We start from the raw sequence: 21,511 nt of genomic DNA on the forward strand, positions 1-21,511 counted from the left end.
GAGCACAGGCCTAGAGGTGTCCTGCAGTCGAGTATTTGGCTTATGCTCTTCCAATGGTCCAGTAGTTTGGGGGTCTGCGGCCTGTTTCCCCATGCTCTGAGATTCTGTGCCCAGCCCAGTTCTCTCTGTTCTGGAAACAAAGGCCCAGATCCCCAGATTTCCTTCTTGGTGTTTGTTTTCCCTCAAGGGGGCTCCCATCTTCGTATTCAACGAGGCAGATGAGGCGGGATAGTGGGGCTAACTGTGGACCAAGCAAGGGCACGGGCTGCTGGGGTGGGGGCTCTTCCCCAGTGTACCTATATTATCTGTGTAACATTTGTATATTCCGGGGGGTAGGGCCACCCCGTGTATCATGCCTAGCAGAGGTTGGAGCTGGCATATGGGGAGGAGGTTCTAATAATTATTTGCGGCTGGGAAACTTATTTATTGAGAGGACGGGACAGAGGAAGGAGGCGGGGATGCGGTCGTGGCTCCCTGGTGATGTGACTCCTGTTTATTTTGCTTTTTATTTTGGATAAATGGATTTAGCTATACTGCTCAGCCTGGTGTGTCTTCCCATTTCCCTCACTGGGTCCTGGAGTTGTGCCGCTGAACGAGGAGCCCCAGAGTGTCTTGAGCTTGTCCAGCTGGGCTGTTGGGGACCTTCCCGGCCTGTTACCTGTATGCTGCCTGGTGACACCTGGGGGATTCCATGGGGTTTGCCATGGCGCCTATGGGGCACAGTCCAGCCCTGACAGCCAACAGGCTCAGAAACCTGATCTAGCGGGGGCCGTGAAGGCAGGTACCGGCACCCAAAGGCACTGACTTCCATCCTCCCCAGCCATCTTCCGTTCTGTCCCCCTGCCTCCCTCTCCTGTCTGCATCTGGTGGCCTGTTCTGTCTGTCCCTCCAGAGTGCTGGCTGCTCTGTAGGCTCCCTCCAGCCTGAGTTCATGGCACTGCCCCCCAGTGGCCAGAGCTGGCTTCACAGGATAAGAGCCAGCTTCAGAGCCAGTACCAAGAACTAGCAGTAAGCCTGGACTTGAGCTCCACAAAAATCAGTCAACTCAATGAAAACACTTCATTGGTAAGAGTCCAGTGGGCTCCCCTGATTCTACACTGCCAATCCTGGGCCTCAGTTTCCCCTTGGGACCCTGAAGAAAGGGGCTGGGGGCCCCTGGTGCCAAGGGCAAATGGAGATGGCTTTCTCTTGTTGGGTCACAAGATTCCACAAGGATAGCATGGTGACTGATCCCCAGCGCTAGAGCAAGACGGTCAGCCATGTGTAGGTGTGTATGTGTGTATATATACACACACATACATATTTATACACACACATCATAAACACATACACCTACGTGTGTGTGTGTGTGTATATATATATATGTGTGTATATATATATGTGTGTGTATATATATGTGTGTGTGTGTATATATATATATACATACTGTGTGTGTGTGTGTGTATATATATATATATATATATATACTGTGTGTGTGTGTGTGTGTGTGTGTATGTATGAGTATGGATATTTATAGAACAGGGCAGGGCATACCACAGAGGGGGCACAAGTTTTCAGCAATGGTCACCCCTGGATGTGTCAGCTCACCACTACAACAGACTAAGTCACAGATGAAGGGGACTGGCTTTGGGACTGGGGGAGCCACTGTCAAGTCACAGGACACCTGCCCAGGCAGGCTTGGAAAGGGAGGTCTCCGAGAAGAGGAGGGATCTGTTTGAGGTCAAAGGGTTGCCTGGGGCTCTCAGGACAGGATGGACTTACCTGACCCAATCGACTGGCAGTTGGAGAGAAAGCAGAGAGAAAACAAGAGAGAGAGAAGTGAGCAGAGAGCGGGTGAGGCAAGCACAGAGCAAGGGAGCGCCGCAGCAGTTGTGGGAGGGCCGGCAGGGGAGGATGCAGGTGCGGGTATGGCAAGGTTCCTAGAAAAGAGGGGCTGGAAGGGAAGGGGGAGGAAGGTGGAGGGAGGAACCGGAGCCTCACAGGTAGTGTCTGGGGGCTGCGGTGGCCCTCCCCACCCCACACACGCTGGCCTCTCCCACGGCACCCAGGCCATGCACCCACAGTTCAGACCAATGCTCAGCCCCCTCGGGCTTCCCTCTTCTCAGAGACACCTCTCGCCTTGGGGAGCCCCATGCAGCAGCCACCAGGCCTGATAGAGAAAGAACACTGCTTGAACCAGGATGGTGAAGCTAAAAGGGATGGATGGTTGGAATGAGCACCGGAGGCCCCTCTGGGGCATCAGAAAGCCCAGGACCCTCTGAAGGGATCCTGGGGGAGGCAGGGAGGGCAGGCAGCCGGATGCCACTGGCCATAGACTTGTAAGTCTAAGAGGGGCGTCTCAGCTGGTTGGGGGGCTGCTGGTTGCCTAGGTGAGGCTGGGCCCTTCCTGCTGAGAAAAGCAGAAGAGGGAGAGTCCGTGGCAGGGGAGGTGGGCAGGCTCGCTAGATGGAGCTCAGCTGGGCCAGCAGGCACTGTGGTCCCCTTGACTGAATAGCATAGGCGACCCCTAGGAGCAACAGGCCAAGGTGCATGAGCCTGCTGGCTGGTGGTAGTGTTTCAGCGGGGGTAGGGACCCTGCCTTGAGTCGCACACTTCACACACTAGCACTGCCAGGCTACTGTCAGTGTTCACTTAGGGCCCAAGGGCTCTTAAGTCACTTGTGGTGAATGCTTCCAGGCCTGGGACTCAACTTCAGGGCAGTGGGCTCCCCTCTGGCCCAGGGCAGGTCCAGAAATGCTGTCTAAGAGCCAAGGCCTAGAATCAGTGACCACAAGAGCCCATTTGGTGCTCTACCCCCTTGTGGCCAGGTAGGTACCTGAGCTGCAAGACAAAGTCCCTTTTCCCTTTCCCTCTGCTTTTCTCAAGCAGAAGTCTCTCACCACAGTCACCATAGCTGGCATGTGCTGGGTCTCACCTGAAGCCAGCGTGTTTCAGAGTCTTACTCCAGGCCCGTAGCATACTACCTGGGTATCACTGTTGGCTATTCAGGGCCCAAGGGCTCTTGAGCCAGGACTGGGTTCTTTAAGGCAGCAGATTCCCTTCTGGCCCAGGGTGTATCTAGAGATGTAATTGAGGAGCTAGGTCCTGGAATGTGTTGACTAGTGTTGACACATGTGTTGACAACTCTGACTAGTGTTCTCTTCTACTCTGGCTGAGCTGGTATCCGAGATGTAAGACAAAGTCCTCTTTACTCTTCCCCCTCCTCTCCTCAAGCAAAAGGAAGAAGTCACTTTTGTTGCTGCAAGCTGCACTGCCTGGGGTTGGGGGAGGGGTGGTGCAAGCACTCCCTTGGCTGCCCAGGCTGGTCTCACTAGGTCGTGTGCCCTCTGAGTCCACTGGCTCTGAGCCCAGCATGACATTAGGACTTGCCTAGGAGTTGAAGTCCTTATGGTCTAGACTGCCTTTCAAGTTTAATTAGGGTCCCAGAGCATAATAGCCTGCCATGCCATGGCTTGTCAAAACACAAGCCTCAAGCCTTCTAACTACTGGGATGCGTGACCCCTCTGGGGCGCACTGGTCTAAATGCTCCCTTCATGGGCAGGTGTCACATGCGTTCCACCTGGTTTTGCTTTCTGCTGTGATAGAGCAGCACTGAGTTCAATGCAAAGTCCCACAGTTGCTGCATTCTCCCTCCCCCAAGTGCATAGATTCTCTCCAAGCACCACAGCAGCCACTGCTGGGGGAAGGGGGAGGTGCGACATTGGTGTTTCAAGACTGTCTTTCCCACCCTCTTCAGTGCCTTTTCCAGTGATACAAAGTTAAAACCAGGTGTTGTGAGTCCTCACCTGATTTTTGGTTCTTATGAAGATGGTTTTCTGGTGTAGACAGTTGTCAAATTTGACTTTCCTGCAGGGGGAATGATTGATAGAGACTACTATTTAGCCATCTTGCTCTGCCCCTCCTCCCTCACTTAACTTTAATTACCTGCTAGGAGCCCTACTTCCAAATACAATCATATAGGGGGTTACGGCTCCAACATAAGAATTTTGGGGAGACACAATTCAGTCTATAGAATTTGGACTTGGGGAGAGGGAGAAAGAGTACATTCACAGGAAGGTCACAGTGTAAGCAACAGAATGGAGGTGGGAAAGTTCAGCTCATGAACAGAAAAAATTGATCCAGTTTGGCAGGCACACGGGGAGAGAGTTGGGCCACATCAGAAAGAACCTTGAATGCCAGGCTGAGGTTGGAGACATTTCCTGTTGTGTAGAAGGTGCCATGAGGTGGTGGGGAGGGTAACATGACGAAAAGGATATTTAGGAGGATGGATCTGGCATCAGCGATCCAGATAAGGATCCAGTCTGGGTAAGGACTGAACAAAGCTAGAGGCCAAAAAACTGGACACATGGCCCAGAGTTCAGGCTTAGGCTGTTCAAAGGCAGTTTCCACACTGAGTTCCAATGTGGATCAAAGCATGCAGGGGGTAGATGATTTGGAAAAGCAAAACCATTCTCTTCCCATTACCACAGTTTCCCAGCTGAGCTCATCAACAAAGTCCTACAAATCAGAGAGCTGACCAGTCCCAAACCCCTGTCCCTAAAGGCTGTGACCCAAAGGAGCCCTTGTCCAGCTGTAGCCCAGGGACACTGCAGCCTGAGCAGGACTGCACCTGTTCCCTCCCAGTAGCCTAATCTCTGTCTGGCCTGGCTTTGGCTTCAAATGTCTTCAACTTTGGCTTCAAAATCTGTTGGGTCAGATTCATGAAAGCTCTGGCCTTCTTTGGTTTAGGGATTTTAAAATAGTTTTTTCAGGCAGGCATTAGATCAACTCTGCTTGCTTACCTCTAAGAACTGGCTACAACTCACAGAAAGCTGTTGTGTTCACAATTACAGTTTGATTACACAAAAAGGATACAAATTAAAATCAGCCAGGGGAAGAAAGGCATAGGGCTGAGTCCAAGAGGGCACCAAGCACCGAGTGTCCATGATCCCCTCCCTATCCAGTCAGAGGGCATCACCCTCCTGGCTTTGATATGTGCCAATACACATGGAATATTCCCAGCCAGTGAGGCTCCCTCAAGCCTCAGCATTCAGGGTTTTTACTAGAACTTCATCACAGAGGCAGGCTTGATTGTCCACGTAGCTGCTTTCAGTTTCCAGTCTCTAGTCCTTCCAGGGATGACCTGAAGCCCAGACTCTAAATCACACAGTCCGTTTTCCTGGCCTGGCTAGTCTCTACCTTAAATCTCCTTATTAGACTATCCATCAAGACCCAAGATCCCCAGGCAAAGATATTCCTATCAGGTATTACATGTTGACAGTTACCTCCCAGGAGTCTAGAACAAAGGCCAGACCTCTTTCTGGTCAACGCTAATTGTTTTGTTTTGTTTTGTTTTGTTTTACTATACAACATGCCATCATTCTGTTATTTTTTCTGTTTCATCTTCAAAATAACCCTAATTGGTGGGTAAGGATGTTTATTATTATAAACAAGATCTCAAAAGGGAAGACACTTGGGCAAGGTTGCACAGTCAATCCTTGACTCATGGTACAAGACTCTGTCCACTGTCTGAGAGCCCTGAGTCCTGAGAAGAAGACGGAAACAAGGTGTATATATGTGTGTGCGCATGTGTGTTGGTGTGTGTAAATGTTTAATTAGTGTGTGTGGATATGTGTATATCTGTGTGTGTGTATATACATGTGAATGTCTGTGTGTCTATATGCATGTTTGTGTATGTGTGTGTGCGTACAGTGGTACACACCTGTAATGCCAGTTACTCAGGAGGCAGATGCGAAGATCACTTGAACCCAGAAGTTTGAGAGAGAAAATTTCAATGATCTTTTTCTTGCAGTTAGAAGGAAAAACCTGGGCCTGGGCATAAAAAGACATAAAGCACACCCTAAAGAGGCAGAGAAATGTCTAATGAAAAGCAAGTGACCAAGAACTGATGAGTTCATCTATAAAGAAATATAGCACTTTAGCAGCAGAATAAAACTGGAAGATAATTTCCTCTGAACCCTGATAATCTTTGTGAGAAAACTGTTGGTCAGATACGTTAGTTGACAAAACTCACAGGGCCCTGTGCAACAGAATTGGAGAGTAAAACCATTTTTTAAAAACTCACTATGCTACAAGTGGCATTCAACTCTTTCTCAACCAAGATTTCACAAACCTATCTCCAGCTTCCAGATGGTGACGGAACGTGTGATGAGATTTTACGATCAATTGTGCCTGTCTCTGAGCCCATCTTCTCTTATTGAAGAGAAGGAAAGTGAGGCGAGCACATTACAGCCCTGCCTGACAAAAGGCACAAGATAAGCAAATAATTATTATTTAAAACCAGAGAGTCCTGGCCGGGCGCGGGGGCTCACGCCTGTAATCCCAGCACTTTGGGAGGCCGAGGTGGGTGGATCACAAGGTCAGGAGTTTGAGACCATCCTGCCTAACACTGTGAAACCCTGTCTCTACCAAAAATACAAAAAAATTAGCCAGGCATGGTGGCGGGCGCCTGTAGTCCCAGCTACTCGGGAGGCTGAGGCAGGAGAATGGCGTGAACCCAGGAGGTAGAGCTTGCAGTGAGCCGAGATCGTGCCACTGCACTCCAGCCTGAGTGAGAGAGCAAGACTCCATCTAAAAAAAAAAAAAAAAAAAAACACGGAGAGTCCTATAATTTTTTCAGGAATGCCACACATTCTATATTAGATCTTCCATTTCAATTTACTTGTATTCTTTGAAGCAAATTTATAAGATTCAAATTATTCAGAAAATGCTCCCAGGTGAATACAAGAAAACACTTTAACCATATGAAGTATCATGCTACACAATATGGTGTGGCGATGAAGTCTGCAGGCTCTAAAACCAGAAAACACAGGTTCAAATCCTGGCTCTACCACCTTGGGAAAGTTACGTGGCCCCTCTGTGCCTCAATTTCCCATTCTAAAATGTGGGGATGACAAAAATAGTGTCTATTTCATACAGTTGTCTTGAGGAAAATAATAAATGTAAAGCACTTTAAACAGCAGTTGGTGCTATGTACGTGTTTGGTATTGTTATCTTAACATTTCAGATTATAAATATCCACCCTGTTATTCAGATGACAAGCATCCCTAAGCTGATAACATGATAAGGAGATTTTGGGTTTCTTAATTTCCATCAGCTTTGCGAAGAAAAAAGAGCACACGAAGAAGAGCAACTGAAGCAGGCGTGAGAAGGAAACTTGGCTTAAGGTTGCGGGTCTTGGGTTTATTGGGCTTTTGTCTTCTAAAAATTTCCTAAGTTTCATTGATAAGATGTTTAATATCAATCTAGCCAAAAAGAACCAATAGACCCCACAAGACATTGAGTTTGAGATAAAAATAGAAGGGTAATATATGCAGTATGGAAAACCACACAACCAGAAAAATAACTACCAGTACCCAAAACATGGCTAAATCTCACAAGATTATGTTGAATGAAAGAAGCCAGCCACAAATGTGCAAATACTGAATTATTTCATTTATATGAAGTTCAAAAACAGGCAAAACTAATCCATGGTGACAGAGGTCAGTATTGTGGTTAACTTTGAGGAGGACAGCAACTGAGAAGGGGCAAGAGGGAGCCCTCTGCAGTGATGGGAGCATATTCTATGTCTCAAGCTGACTGGTAGTTACATGAGTGTGCACATATGTAAATAGTCTGGAGTTGGCCAGGCACGGTGGCTCACACCTGTAATCCCAGCACTTTGGGAGGCCGAGGCAGGTGGATCACTTGAGGTCAGGAGTTTGAGACTAGCCTGACCAACATGGTGGAACCCCATCTCTACTACAATACAAAAATTAGCTGGGCATGGTGGTGGGCACCTGTAATCCTAGCTACTTGGGAGGCTGAGGCAGGAGAATCACTTGAACCCAGGAGGCAGAGGTTGCAGTGAACCAAGATCGTGCCACTGCACTCCAGCCTGCGTGACAGAGCAAGACTCTGTCTCAAAAAAAAAAAAAAACAACACACAGAGTTGTAACTTAAGGTATATGCACCTCACTGTACATAAGATACTGTCTTAGTCCATTTGTGCTGCTATAACAAAATATCTGAGACCAGGTAATGGGTAAAGAACAAAAATTTATGTCTCACAGTTCTGGTGGCTGGGAGGTCCAAGATCAAGGTGCCAGCAGGTTTGTAGTCTAGTGAGGGCTGCTCTCTGCTTCCGAGATGGCACCTTGAATGCTGGGTCCTCCAGAGGTGAGAAACACTGTGTCCTAACATGGTGGAAAGGACAGAAAAACAAAAGAAGAAAACCAAGCTAGGCAGGTCCCTCAAGCCCTTCCGTAAGGTCACTAATCCCACTCATGAGGGGGTTCTTCCTTCACAACTTACTCATCTCCCAGAGACTCCGCCTCTTAATACTATCACATTGGGGCTTAAGTTCCAACATGAATTTTGGAAGAGACACAATCATTCCAACCATAGCAAATATACTTTACTAAAAAGAAAAAAAAAAAGGAAAATCTTGTCTCTAAACATAGCATTTTAAGAGTTTATATATTTACAGCCCAATTTTCCGCTTCCTTACATACATATTTGTGACTATGAGTGTCATTCTTAGCTGAGAAAAGTTTCAGTAAATTAATTTTTTCCTCACATTATCTATTACTACCTTATTCAGATAAAACCAAATTTCCAATCTAGATTTCAGGTTGAGACAGAAACCCATAGTCGTTTGCTGCAACGTGAGAATGACAGAGATATATTAACTAGTGGAATCCAACTATAAAAATAAATTTAAGGGCACAATTCTTTACTAATGACTCCCCCAGACAAATCATTGGATAGCAATGAATCAACTAAAAATGGAAGTGAGGAAAGTTGGAGTCCTTTTGGCAACGGATGGACGTTTATGAGACTATTAAGTGAAGAGGGTTCAGAAACAAGGGGATAAATGGCATGCTAGTTTGGAGTTGGAGTAAGGCATGATCTTGGAAATATAAGAATCCTGCTTAATGGGACGTGTCTACTTGCAATTCAATAAACCAATATATGTAAATTCAAAGAGACAAAGGACATGAGCACTCAGAACAAAATTACAGGAATAGGGCGGGGCGCGGTGGCTCACGCCTGTTATCCCAGCACTTTGGGAGGCTGAGGCGGGGGATCACCTGAGGTCAGGAGTTTCTGACCAGCCTGGTCAAAGTGGTGAAAGCCCATCTCTACTAAAAATACAACACTTAGCTAGGCCTGGTGGTGGGCACCTATAGTACCAGCTACTTCGGAGGTTGAGGCAGGAGAATCACTTGAACCTGGGAGGCAGAGGTTGCAGTGAGCCGAGATAGCGCCACTGCACTCCAGCCTGGGCGACAGAGAGGGACTCCGTCTCAAAAAAATAAAATAAAATTTGCAGGAATAAATTTAGCAAAGAGGCAACAAAGTTGACATAAGGGTCACTGTTCCACATCTGACATCTGTAATTCTTGAGTCATGGGGATGGCAGCCAGGGAACAGAGACTTCTGACTGGAAGCTAAAACCAGCCTTTGGGGTGGGTTCAGAGAGCCTGTTCAGACTCAAGATGCGAAAGCAGATGTTGCCTGGTGGAAAATATCCCGATTGCAAGCGCATTTTCAAAGACGATGGTGCTCGGGGAGGGAACGCTGTGTGTTTAAAAAGAAAAACAAATTAAAAGAAAGGAAACAAGGAAGAAAAAGTGACCAAAGGGTCGGGTGACCACATGTTCTGGTTTGCAAGGTACAGCTAAGGTTAGGTCTGCTGTCCCGGTGCAATTATTTTAGTGCCCCCTTTTACTCTCCGAAGTGTCTGGATTTGGGTGATAAAGCATATGATCACCCTACTAAAGAGGGGAAATTAGCCAGAAGACCCATGTGTCTATTTTAAACGGTGTGAACTGATCCACAGTCCCGCTCCTGCCGCTGCCCAGCTGAACGGTGTGCACCACCTCTGCCTCGCCCTACCCCCGCCCTGCCCAGGTCTCCAGGAAGGCTGGAGCGCAACCGTCGGCTCCTGCGCTGCTCTCCTGCCACCTGCAGGTTACGTGGGGAAACTGCTTCTCCCCACCCCGACCCTGGACAGACTTGGCCTTGGCTAAAAGACATTCAGAGCGGGAGAAGCCCCGGCTGGGGAGTGGGCTGGACCTGATAGTGAAGTCCACGTTACAGAATTAGACGGGCTCAGCTTAAACCAACAAAGCCCAGCTCCTCCTCTGCCTACCCACTCCTGTCCTGCCTCATTTTGTAGACGGGTAACTGAAGCCTAATTCAGATTTTTCATTAGGTAGGATTGTGAAGCATACAGCTGGAGCCTCCCAGGTGCCATTCCCCACATCTCTGTCTTTCCCCTAATATGTTAGGATAGTGGGGAAGCAAGAGAGCTTAAGCTTACTATGCTCCTACTGTGTACTGGGCACAGAGTGGCACTTTTCTCTCCAGCCTCCCGACTGATGGGAAATAGGTGATTTTAAAACTGGGATACAGGATCAGAGTGGGCTATATGTGCTCACAGTCTCTCAGCTGAAACTGGAACCCACGCGTCTGTGACTCTAAAGTTAGTGCGCTTTTGGGTCTGAAGCTTGAGCAATAGTTGCAAAATGCAAAGAACACCATGAAAATCATTTCTCCAATGATCAATGATCAGTGATGTTGAGCTTCTTTTCAGATGTTTGTTGACCACATGTAAGTCTTCTTTTAAGTGTCAGTTTATAACCTTTGCCCACTTTTTAATAGGGTTGTTTGGGGTTTTTTTCTTGTAAATTTGTTTAAGTTCCTTGTAGATGCTGCATATTAGACCTTTGTCAGATGTATAGTTTGCAAAATTTTTCTCTTATTCTGTAGGTTGTCTGTTTGATGATAGTTTCTTTGGCTGTGCAGAAGCACTTCAGTTTAATTAGATCCCATTTGTCAATTTTTGCTTTTGTTGCAATTGCTTTTGGCGTCCTCATCATGAAATCTTTGCCCATGCCTATGTCCCTAATGGTATTGCCTAGGTTTTCTTACAGGGTTTTTATAGTTTGGGGTTTTACAATTAAGTCTTGTAAATCCATCAATTAAGTGCTCAAAATCCATCTTGAGTTGATCTTTGTATGTGGTATAAAGAAGGGGTCCAGTTTTAATTTTCTGCATATGGCTAACCAGTTCTTCCAGCACCATTTACTAAACAGGAAACCCTGTCCCCTATTGCTTGCTTTTGTCAGGTTTGTTAAAGATCAGGTGGTTGCAGGTATGTAGTCTTATTTCTGGGTTCTCTATTCTTTTCCATTGGTCTATGTGTCTGTTCTTGTACCAGTACCAAGCTGTCTAGATTACTGTAGCTTTGTAGTTTGAAGTCCAGCAGCGTGATGCCCCCAACTTTATCCTTTTGGCTTAGAATTGTCTTGGCTATTTTTTGTTGTTGTTGTCCCATATGAATTTTAAAATAGTTTTTTTTCTAATTCTGTGATGAATGTCAATGGTAGTTTAATGGGAATAGCATTAAATCTATAAATTGTTTTGGGCAGTATGGCCATTTTAATGATATTGATTCTTCCTATCCATGAGCATGAAATGTTTTTCCACTTGTTTGTGTCCTCTCTGATTTCTTTAAGCAGTGGTTTATAGCTCTCCTTATAAGAATCCTTTACTTCCCTTGTTTACTGTATTCCTAGATATTTTATTATTTTTGTGGCAATTGTGAATGGGAGTTCATTCATAATTTGGCTCTCAGTTTGCCTGTTGTTGGTGTACAGGAATGCTAGCAACTTTTGCACATTGATTTTGTGTCCTGGGTTGTTCTCCATGAGTTGAGTTGTTTCCCTGATCAGTCCCAATGTGACTACCTGAATATTTCAGCTGACGATGCTGTATTCACTCACGCATTTTGTTTCCCTCGGTGAGTGCCATGGACTGCAGCTGCTTCTCAATTTTATTTTTTAACTGACACATACAGATGTATATATTTTCACCTCCACCAAATCTTTACCACTGGTTCCCTCCATTAGTGTCCTTGGTTAGTTACTTTATTACCTGCTCCTTGGAGTCAAAGCACTACCATTTCTGAACCTTGGTTTTCTCATCTGTCAATGGGCCTTGTAGCAGACACTAGAGCAGACACCACCTCAGTGCCTGCTGAGGCTCTGCTCTTCCAAGGGTGCCCTCTCCTGGCCACAGATGACTAGATGAGATGTGGCCACCTGATCTTTGATGAGCCAATCAGATTCTCTGATTAATCTTAAAACTAGGAGACACAAAATCACCAGTGAGATTAGTAAGCCTGCAGCTGCCAGCCTTGAGGTCTGTTTTTATCCATGTGCAAGCTGGAAAGTTGGCAGTGGAAACCCATTTTCAGAGACAGGCTGGAGGAGAGAGCAGATTTGCAGGGAGGACATATAGCCCAGGGATGGAGAGAAAGAAAGGTGTGGCCCAATGGCTTCCCACTTCCCATGAGACAAAACCCAATTTCCTGCTTTTGTTTTCCATGACACTCCCTCATAACCTACTGAGACACCACCTTTCTTCAGCTAATTTAAGTAGGTTACTCTTCTTTGCAAAACAAATCAGTCTTGGCTGGAACAGAGAAAACAGTTTATGAGGTCTTTGCAAGAACATTATAATGTAAAAATATGATTGCGAAGTAAATTGGAGATAAAAATATTTTATGGAAGTATTGTATAATTAAGTAACATGAACCATGAAATGTATCCTTCCTAGCACACACTGGGTGCACATACTAGGCTCATTATTGTTCCTGTACAGCCTCTCCCCTGCACAAATACTCTTTAGTGTTGTCACTTTACCTAAGATTCAATAGAAAGAGGGAGAAAGAGATTTACCTTGCCTGGCACACAATTGCTAACTTCAAATTTTATTACACATTCCCTTCTAAAAGGAGCCATTCTGCCACAGAGCATTTTTCCCTTTGCCTGACCCTGAGCAGACCCCAGACTCATGACCTTTTCTCTCCCTCCAGGATTCCCAGCTCCGCCCCAAACTTGCACCTAGAATCCATCCAGGTACTCAGCAGAAAAAGGGTCCTCCTATGGTATAGCTTGGCCCCTGAGACCCTAGCAATGGCTACTGGTGTTGAGGAGGCATTGTGCTGGCTTCCGTGACCCAGCATGTCTGCCAGAAGGGTGAGGCTAGATGCAGCTCTGCCAAGAGGCCTGAAGGAAAAGACAGCAGCTTCCATCAAGGACCAGGGACTAATTCAATCTCTTCTTGACAGATGCTTTGTGACGCTGATAGGCCTGGCCTCTCTCATTTCTCCCCCAACACTGCCCTCTCTTTCACCTCCGCCTGTCTTAAAGACTCTTGAAGATGTCACATCAGGCAAATGCTGAGTTGTCAGAGAAGGAGATGGAGCCCTAATGGAACATTAAGACTAGTCAACAAAAACTGACAAAAGGGATGGAGATCTGAGGCCTGTTTTGTAAGGAGATGCATTCTGTCTCCAGTAAAGGAAAGAAGACTAGAAGGAAAGAGGGAGGGGAGAAGCGAAGAGAAATCCTTCTAATGTACCAGATGTGTCCTGACATGTCATATGTCTAGCTCTCCACAAAGCTCCAAGACAAATTGCATATGCCTGATGAACAGGAAGTGGGCATGGCTGTGAGTTTTGAAACTAGGGAAAGCTGCCAGCCTGCATCACAGTTAAACTAAAATGGTCCCTAAACGACTTTTGGTTGAACATGTTGGTTAACTTAATTTCACACTCATATGCTACAGTTTTATAACACAGACTTCCAAATGATTACTTTATTGGCCCCAGGAAGCATGATGCACATAGGCTTTTAATTTGCTCAATATCATTGCAGTTTGTCTTAAATAGATAAATCATTGGTATCCACTGATGACCTAGATTTCACCATCACCCAAGTTTCAAGTTTGAAATTCTAAAAATACTGCCAAGCTGAAGACATTGGAAAGTCATATGTTGGAACAGGAAATTTACAATAAAAGAAATGCAAATTGCCAGCAAACATAGAAAAACATGTTCACAAAAATTGATGGTTAAGTAAATATAAGTTGAAAGGACAACAAAATATCATTTTCATTCAAAAAAAGTCTGATAATCCTTACTTTGGAAAAGATGTGAGGAAATAGGGACCCCGTTACACTGTCGCTGTGATTCTAAGTTAGCACAACCATTTTCAAACTACCTTGGCTCAATCTATTCAAACTGGAAATGTAGGTGCGTTTTGATTCAGATTTTGTACTGCCATGAATTTTACTGCTGCTGTACTTGTATATGTTTGAATTCTATGGAGTGGTCAAAATACATGAGCAGGATCTACATAGAGCAACATGAAATGGCTTCAGAAATATAGTGTGCATGAAAAAACGTCTTTTAAAAAATGAATTTATAGCATAATCAAATTAATATAAATAAAAATTACTCTAAACAACATTATATGCTTGGAGACATACATATATGGAAATGAAAAAAGGATGGATAGAAAGTGATTACATTATACACAAGAGAGTGGATGTCCGTGGTGAGAACGATAGTCGTAAGAAGGGGGGATAAGTAAAAAACAATAATATAATTTTTAAAAAAATTAAGGAGAGGTGCTGTAAGGATAATAACTATATGGCCTTAATAACTAAGGAGCATGATTGATTCATTCCAATACAACTGAGGTCTGCAAAAAGAAAAATTAAAAGCAATAACCAAAAAAGTCCCTAATTATTCTTGCCTAAGGAAATTAAAGTGTAAGCTCAAAAATGTTAACTGAGGCAATTTGTTGTAATAGAAATAAATTGGAAACATTCTAAATGCTCATTAGTATGTTTATTAATTTTAAAGATTAAATAAACTAGCTTACATCTATTCAAAATTCTATAATGTAGCTTTGACAATGAGATAATATATGAACTAAATGAAATGTTCTTTAAGATGCATAAATTGTTAAAATGGTATGGTAGTACATGAGAAAAGGCAAACTCAGATAACCTGAGGCATGTATTCCCTTCCTTCTTTCAGTAGACCCAGCAAATTTGTGTTTACTTACTGGACAAATGGGCTAATTTCAGTCAGTGGGCCAAGAGCCCTCCTATGGTACAGCTTGGTCCCTGAGACCCTAACAATGGCTACTGGTGTTGGGCAGGCATTGTACTGGCCCTCATGATCTAGGGTGTCTGCCAAAAGGCTGAGGCTGGATGCATCTCTGCCAAGAGGCCTGCAGGACAGGACAACAGCTTCCATCAAGGAAAGAAGGCCACTTATTCAACAAGGAAGGTCCCACTGTTACATGGTCACCTAGATGCTTCCTGCCCCTGTTTCTCTATAAATATGGTAGCGTATTTTAGAAAGGGGCTTCCTTTCTAAGGTATTCTGAGTCCACGTATGTCTGAATGAGCATATGTGTTACTGGAATCTCAAAAAGAGAGAGGAAAAAATAGAGTAAATGTCTGAAAAGATGGCTGAGAATTTTCAAAAAATGATAAAAAGACATCAAACCACATCTTAAGAAACCCAAGCAGGATAAATTTTTCTACCACTCCCCCAACCCCTAAAAAAAACTCACCTGAACATATCAAATTCAAACTGCTAAAAACCTGGGCTCATGCCTATAATCACAGCACTTTGGGAGGTCGAGGCGGTCAGATCTTTTGAGGTTAGGAATTCAAGACCAGTCTGACCAACATGGTGAAACCACTGTCTCTATTAAAAATACAAAAGTTAGCCAGGCACAGTGGTGCGGCGCCTGCAGTCCCAGCTACTCAGGAGGCTGAGGCAGGAGAATCACTTGAACCTGAGAGGCAAAGGTTGCAGTGAGCCAAGATTGTGCCATTGCACTCCAGCCTCGGTGACAGAGTAAGACTCTGTCTCTAAAAAGAAAACAAACAACAACAACAAAAAGATAAAGAGAAAATCTTAAAGGCAGCAAGTGGTTAGGGAGTGGGACTATGTACAGAATATCAAAGATAAGACATATAGCACACTTTTTCATCAGAAACTTTACACACCAGATGACATGACATTTTGAAAGTGCCAAAAAAAAAAAAAAAAAACGGTCAACCCAGAATTTCATTCCTATAGAAAATATAAAAGAAGGCAGTCTGCTTTTGGCCATGATGGAGTAACACAGACAGAATATATGCTCCCACATTGAACAATTAGAAAAACAAGTAAAAAATACGGAAAAATAGTTTTCAGATATTGGATAACATGTAGCATGAAACAGTGATTCTTGAAGAAAGGAAAACAAACAAGATGAGAACTGAGCAATTGCGTCAGCATATTGCAGGGAGGCAGTTTCCAGGTAATACAGCTGGGAGAGGGAACGCAAGGAAAGCCTAGCAGATCTCCTGAGTTGAGAAGAGAAAGTACGGAGTTAAGGAAGGCCAAGCCTGCAAGATTTTGCATAGCAGACTACTAGAGAGAAGAGTAATGACCGAGAGAAAGTTCTGGAGTTCTACAGAGAGGTCCTCTCACCTTTTTAGCTGAGTATTGATCTGTTCATATGTGAGGAGAAACTAAGACTGGGAAGCAAATTGCCAGAAAATAACAGGCTGAAAAATTCCCGGATCATACATAAGGCTGGAAACAGTGCATTTTCCCAGCAGCCAAGGTGAAAGTCATTGTAATACAAAACCTATTCCCTCTAGTCCTGAGGCAAGTATTGCCTTATTTATGGGACTAAACCAGCTAGATTGAAGGCTGCCCTGGGCCTGCTGTACACAAAGCAAGCCTCCAAAGGATGCAACTAATTCCAAGCAACCTAATTAAATATCAGGCAAAGGCCCATACTATGTAAAGGAATAAACAAAATGCACCAGCCAAAAACATAAAATTTACAATATTCAATTAAAAATTACTAAGCGTGCCAAGAAGTAGGAAGATATGATGAATTATCAGGAGAAAACCAGTCAATAGAAAGAAACAGAGATAACACAGATTATCTAATTATCAGGCAAGGACACTGAAACAGCCATTCTAAATACCTTGCATATGTTCAAGATGACAAAGAATGAAATAAACATAATGAAAAAAGAACTGGAAAATTTTGAAAAGACCCAAATTGAAATTCTAAAGATGAAAAAAGATAATACCTGAACTGAAAAATATACTGAATGAGATTAATATCAGACTATAATTTTAGGACAAACAGATCAGTAAGCAGGTAGACATAACAATAGATATTACCCTAAGGAAAGAATAGAAAAAAGAAAAAATGAACAGAGTATCAGTGACCTCTAGGATAATATCAAGCAGTTGAACATACACATAAATGGGTCCTAGGACGTGGGTTGCAGGACAGTTGGGGGAAGGGAGTGGAAGGGACAGAAAAAACATTTTTAAAGAAATCATGGCCAAAATTTCCCTCAGTTTGAAAACCCACAAATCTAAGAACCTAAAAGAACCCCAAGCAAAATAAATAAATAAAAAATAAAATCATATTGTTGAAAACTAATAACATAGAAAATTATTAAAGCAGCCATAACATTACATACAGAATATTATAGACATTGCATCCACAGGAACGAAGATAAGAATGATAGCATACTTCTCATCAGAAACTATGCAAGCCAGAAAATGAAGAAGCAACATTTTTACTTATTGAGGGGAAAGAAAAAAGAAAAGAAAAATTATTAGCCTAGAACACTACACTCAGAGAAAATATCTTTCAAAAATGAATATAAAATCAAGAATTCTTCATACAAACTTTATCAGCATATTTGCTCAATAAGAAATGTTACGGGGGAAATTCCTCAGAAAAAAGAAAGGTTATAATATATCAAATGGAAATTTAGAATTAAAAACACTAAAGATAGTGAAGTATGTGGGTAAATATTTTTTCTTATTTTTTAACCTCTTTAAAATATAATTGCTTAAGACAAAATGAATAACAATTTATTATATGATTTACAACACATTGGAAATAACACAAAATATAAAGGACAGCATGAAATGATCTTGGAGTGTGTGTTGTAAGTGTGATCCTAACACTACACACGAAATGGTATAATGTTATGTGAAGGTAGGTTGGGATATGTTTAAGATATATATTATATGTCTTAGAACAATCACTTTAAAAAGTAATGCAAGGAGGAAGTCTAATTAACAGGGAGAAAAAATGGAATTTTACATATATATGTGTATATATATAAATAAGTGTATGTGCATATATATATGTGTGTATATATACACATATATATTTAATATATATTATACACTTATATACACATTTATATATTATACACACATATATACACATAAATATATTTATATATGTTAAGTCCACTAATCCAAAAGAAGAATAAAAAAGAAAAAAAGGAAATATTTTCATGGATTTAATAATTTTAAAAATAGCAAGTGAGTAGATGTAAACCCAAACATTTCAATAATTACATTGACTACAAATGGCCTATATAGAGAGTCCTATGTAGGAACCCTATATAGGAACCAGGCCACACAGCAAGAGGTGAGTGGCAGGTAAGCAAGCATTACCGCCTGAGCTCCACCTCCTGTCAGATCAGCCACAGCATTAGAGTCTCAAAGGTACACGAACCTTACTGTGAACTACACATGCAGGTGATCTAGGTCATGTGCACCTTCTGAGAATCTAGTTAATGCCTGATGATCTGAGGTGGAACAGTTTTATCCTGAAACCATCCCTTGCCCCTTCCCATCTGTGAAAAACAATTGTCTTCCATGAAACCAGTTCCTGGTGCCAAAAAGACTGGGGACTGTTAGCCTATATAATATAATTAGGAGCCAAACTTCATCAGATTTGATTAACTATTAAGAAACAATTATATGCTGTTTGCAAGAAACATACTGTTTTCAGAAATATGGATTTTGTTTTTTCAACTTTTAATTCAGGTTCAGGAGCTACATGTGAAGGTTTGTTACATGGGTAAATTGCACGTCACTGGGGTTTGGTGTACAAATGATTGTGTCACTCAGGTAAAAAGCATAGTACCCGATAACTAGTTTTTCAACCCTCACCCTCTTCCCACCCTCACCCTCAAGTGTCTATTGTTTACCATTTTGTGCCCATGTGCACTCAGTGTTTAGGTCCTACTTATAAGTGAGAACGTGCAGTATTTGGTTTCTTATGTGAATTAGCTTAAAATAATGGCCTCCAGCTTCATCCATGTTGCTGCAAAACCCATGATTTGTGGGGGAGGGTTCATCTTTTTTTCTGGCTGCAGTATTCTGTGGTATATGTACCACATTTTCTTTTTTGAGATGGAGTCTCGCTCTGTCGCCCAGGCTGGAGTGCAGTGGCGCGATCTCAGCTCACTGCAAATATTCAAAGGAAACAAAATCAGTATCCCAAAGAGATATCTTCATTCCCATGTTCACTGCAGCATTATTCATAATAGTCAAGATGTGAAATCAACCCACATTTCCATCAGCGGATTAATGGATAAAGAAAATGCAGTATTTGTATACAAAGGAATACTATTCAGCCTTTAAAAAGAAGGCAACACTGTCATCTGTGACATGGGTGAACCTAGAGGACTTTATGCAAAGTGACAAATACTGCATGATCTCCCTCTTAGAATCTAAAAAAAAAGGTCTAACTCACAGAAGCAGAGAATACACAGGTGGTTTCCAGTGTGTGGGAGTGGCAATGGGGAGATGTCAATCAAGGGATACAAAGTTTCAGTCCTGCAGGATGAATAAATTCTGGAGAGCTAATGTATAGCATGGCAACTATAGTTAGCAATACTATCTTTTATACTTGAAATTTGCTAAAAGAATAGATGTTCAATGTTCTCACCACAAAAATAATAATAACAACAATAATTATGTGAGGTTAATTTGCTTGATAGTGGTAATGAATTCATGATGTATACCCACATCAGAATATGAGGTTGTATATCTTAAATACACACAATTTTTACTTATCAGTTAACCGTCAACGGAGCTGAAAAAAAAAACCAAAAAAACACTACAACTTTCATCGTTGCCTTTGATCTTCACCACAAAAACAGCATTTATCATGTTAAAACATACTAGTTAATTTAAACTGTATCTGGCTTTATGGCCCTATTTGTATTGTACTGCAATTTCTAGTTTTAGAAATCCATAATACTGTAAGCATAAAATGATCTTGATGCTCATTTCACTGACTAATAAAAATGATTTAATTGGCCCTGGTGCAGTGGCTCACACCTGTAATGCTAGCACTTTGGGAGGCCACGGCGGGTGTCAGGAATTCGACACCAGCCTGGCCAACATAGTGAAACCCAGTCTCTACTAAAAATTCAAAAAATTAGCCAGGCGTGGTGGTGGGCACTTATGTAATCCCAGCTATTCAGAAGGCTGAAACAGGAGAATCACCTGAACCCAGCAGGTGGAGGTTGCAGTGAGCTGAAATCATGCCATTGCACTCCAGCCTGGGTGACAGTGCGAGACTTAGTCTCAAAAAATATATATACATATTTAATTGGATACCTGGGGGTCATTCAACTTCTGCCCTCTAAAAGCTGTTCAAATGTTGTTTGAGTTTGAGAAGATACATTAAACCTGCTGTCCCCAACACTGATGGAAGATGGAACAATGGGTATCATTATCCACCCTCATTTTTTTAATGAAGGAGTTGGAGTTCCACACAGAAGAACTTGCTCAATATCATTCTTTTCATCTGTGTTCGAACCAGAACTAGAGTCCCAAGTATTCTAGGGTGGTAGAGGGAAGTCTAGAGAAAAGGTTGCAAACTGGTGGTCCATAGGCAAACTTCAGTCTCTTCCTACAAAGTATTAAAAAATTAAGATTGTTCACATTAAAAATCCTGATTTTCCAGCTTCTCTTAAAAAATTAGACCTGATGACAATGACCCACATTCCTACATGACAAACAATGGTCAGGATTTGGACCCGTTGCTCTGCATCAGGGGGGCTCAGACCTACCTCAGGGCCTCTCAAATCTCCTGGGCTTCTCTGCTCCAAGGCAAAGTCTGATTGAGCAGGTTTGGGGTGGGGCCTGAGGTTCTAACAGGCTCCCAGGTGCTATGAATACTCCTGGTCCAGACATCTGACTCTGATCTCTTCTGCCTCCATCTTTCACTTTTAAGGACCTCTCTGCTTACACTGGGCCCATTTCGATAATCCAGGGTAATCTCCTTTTTTAAAGTCCGATGACTAGCAACCTTAATTTCATCCGCAACCTTAATTCCCCTTTGCCATGTCACTAAACATATTCACAAATTCTGAGGATTAGGTCCTGGGCATCTTTGGTGAGCCATTATTCTGCCTACTACATTCAGTAAATATGCATTATTTTGCTATTCAAATTAAGTTAATTTCACCTTTCTACCCTGCCCAAAGCCTTGGTCAGAGAGGCAAGGTTATTAACATCTGGCTCCTCTAGCCCTCAGTAATGTCAACTCAGGTCCTTATTTGTTTTTCTCAGTAAAACCAACAGTAGCCAGCTGTTATCTTGTGGCTTTATATAGACAGGCTGATGACGGGGGAATAGATTGGCCATGAAAAGTTCTGCAAAGCCAGTGAGCACCCAGTCAAGGCCAATACCAGCTCAGGGGAGCTCAGATAGTTGAGAAGGTTAAGAATGAATATCTAATTTTAAAATCAGATGGCCAGGCATCATGGCTCATCCTTGCAATCCCAGCACTTTGGAAGGCCAAGGTGGGCAGTGGGC

The 21,511-nt window shown here is 43.0% G+C and overlaps 1 long non-coding RNA gene across 1 annotated transcript in view; it reads right to left on the bottom strand.

Moving 5' to 3' along the window:
• Window positions 1-1,511: 1,511 nt before the first annotated feature.
• Window positions 1,512-21,511, bottom strand: part of LOC117065374 — a 22,476-nt gene continuing 2,476 nt past the window's right edge. The window contains exons 2-3 of the long non-coding RNA XR_004429897.1: window positions 20,245-20,250; window positions 1,512-1,710 (exon numbers count right to left, since the gene is read on the bottom strand). This is a non-coding gene — a long non-coding RNA (uncharacterized LOC117065374). The remainder of the gene's footprint in view (window positions 1,711-20,244; window positions 20,251-21,511) is intronic.

Source organism: Trachypithecus francoisi, unplaced genomic scaffold (genome assembly GCF_009764315.1).
Source record: "Trachypithecus francoisi isolate TF-2019V2 unplaced genomic scaffold, Tfra_2.0 Lachesis_group2, whole genome shotgun sequence".
Classification (NCBI taxonomy): Eukaryota; Metazoa; Chordata; class Mammalia; order Primates; family Cercopithecidae; genus Trachypithecus; species Trachypithecus francoisi.